Consider the following 2,500-nt stretch of genomic DNA (forward strand, 5'->3'; position numbering starts at 1 on the left):
CTCCAGTCAGCCTGAAGCATCCTCTGTGCTCCAGACAGCCTGAAGCATCCTCTGTGCTCCAGACAGTCTGAAGCATCCTCTGTGCTCCAGACAGCCTGAAGCATCCTCTGTGCTCCAGACAGCCTGAAGCATCCTCTGTGCTCCAGACAGCCTGAAGCATCCTCTGTGCTCCAGACAGCCTGAAGCATCCTCTGTGCTCCAGACAGTCTGAAGCATCCTCTGTGCTCCAGACAGCCTGAAGCATCCTCTGTGCTCCAGACAGTCTGAAGCATCCTCTGTGCTCCAGACAGTCTGAAGCATCCTCTGTGCTCCAGACAGCCTGAAGCATCCTGTGTGCTCCAGACAGCCTGAAGCATCCTCTGTGCTCCAGACAGCCTGAAGCATCCTCTGTGCTCCAGACAGCCTGAAGCATCCTCTGTGCTCCAGACAGCCTGAAGCATCCTCTGTGCTCCAGACAGCCTGAAGCATCCTCTGTGCTCCAGACAGCCTGAAGCATCCTCTGTGCTCCAGACAGCCTGAAGCATCCTGTGTGCTCCAGACAGCCTGAAGCATCCTCTGTGCTCCAGAGAGCCTGAAGCATCCTCTGTGCTCCAGCCTGAAGCATCCTCTGTGCTCCAGACAGCCTGAAGCATCCTCTGTGCTCCAGACAGCCTGAAGCATCCTCTGTGCTCCAGCCTGAAGCATCCTCTGTGCTCCAGCCTGAAGCATCCTCTGTGCTCCAGTCAGCCTGAAGCATCCTCTGTGCTCCAGACAGCCTGAAGCATCCTCTGTTCTGTCTGGACAACAGAGGATGCTTCAGGCATTGTGTGTTGATGTTCCACATGGAGCTGCTGTGATGCAAGGAGTATTTCAGACTTCATATGACCGTTAAAGTGTTATCGTATCGGATGGTGTGCAGTGTTTCTCCTAGGATGGATTCATAGCAGCGGTGCTAAGGCACGCTGGCCCAGCATAATGTGAGCGCGGAGCGCGTGGAATTTTTTAGTGTGTGCGCGTGCCAATTTGTTTCTATGTGTCAGCACAAGAAAGGCTCTTGAGGCCTAGTACCAAGGCCGATTCTAGACAATTTGCTGCCCTAGGCGAGATTTTAGGCGACATTTTATATGAAGAATAAATTAAAAATCTCTACAAAAGACAAATACACTGCAAAAACAGAAACGTATTGACATAGGTAATATAAGTGAAAAATGGCTTCAAATGTATTCAGTATTGTATGAACAGGTTTGAATTGGGGGGTGGACTTCACATCCTCTAGGGGGGTACGGGGGTATGCCCTCCCGGGAAGATTTTTTTTTGAACATTTTACAGTAAAATGCTTCAATCTGGTGCACTTTGAGCACACAATGACTAGAGACCTGATCTAGGGGGTACAACTCTAAAAGGCCCATATGAAAAAGATTGGTTTACATTTTAATAATCAAATAAGTATGTGAACATAACCAATAAGCTACCATAGCCAATAACAAATAAATGTAACGTATTTTATTTTTGTTGTTCATTCATATCTTATTTTACCTAGTTAACATTTATTTATTTATGCATATCTTTGTATTTCTCCAACTTTAAACAATATTTTTGGTTAACTGTCCTATAGTATGCATTGGAATGATTTCAAACCTGTTTTTATTTATCCTAATAATTGCAAAGGAGTGCCTTGGAAATATGTGTTTACATCATTTGTGGTCAAAATGTTTGAGACCCACTGAGATAACTTCGACTAAAGTGAACTATCTAAATACTCAGAGAGTCTTTAACCTCACTGAGCCTCTCAGTCTGACAGGAGAGCTCTCCTCCAGCCTGGTTGTAGAAACATCTACTTCTTATATCCGTTAGCGCAGCTAGCACCAGATGCTAACAACAACAGCGCCGGTACCGGTGCGCCCTCTCCCTTGCTCCCTCTCTCGCTACCACGCTCACACTTTGGCTGTGAGCTGCGGGCGCCTGATAAGCCAACATCCCCCACTTTCATCACTTACAGCGCCCATCGTACAGGGCAAATTAAATGTGTAACCGGGGTGAAAAGGGTGTTACATTTACTTAATTATGAATGTTGTTACATCAAGGTCGAACATTTGGATGAGCGCCAACGGTCAAAAAAAAAAATTCCCTCCCAGCGCAGCGCCACCCAGATCTGGCGCCCTAGGCGACCGCCTGTGTATTATGCCAGAAATTGGCCCTGCCAGTACATACAGGGGCAATGTCTCAAGATTTAACAAAAATACACCTTACACCATACAGTAACACAAATACTACAAATCCACATAACAAACAATCAAAAATGAAAAAGGGTCGCCACTTATTATTTTAAGAAAAGAAAAAAAAGTTTAAAAAAATATATGTTATTTTTTTTGGTACCTTGCTGGCGCCCCCTAGCAGCAGCGCTCATATTTCAGCAGCGGCGCTGCGCCGCGACTATTTGTATATAGGGGAAACACTGGTGTGTGTGTGTGTGTGTGTGTGTGTGTGTGTGTGTGTGTGTGTGTGTGTGTGTGTGTGTGTG

At 46.3% G+C, this 2,500-nt stretch overlaps 1 protein-coding gene across 1 annotated transcript in view; it reads right to left on the bottom strand.

Annotated features, from left to right (window-relative positions):
* Nucleotides 1-2,500, bottom strand: part of LOC307045084 (alanine--tRNA ligase, mitochondrial-like) — a gene marked incomplete at its 3' end in the record, with an annotated part of 34,526 nt that overhangs the window by 22,495 nt on the left and 9,531 nt on the right. The window lies entirely within an intron of this gene.

The sequence above is a fragment of the Notothenia rossii genome (assembly GCF_949606895.1).
Source record: "Notothenia rossii genome assembly, chromosome: 1".
Classification (NCBI taxonomy): domain Eukaryota; kingdom Metazoa; phylum Chordata; class Actinopteri; order Perciformes; family Nototheniidae; genus Notothenia; species Notothenia rossii.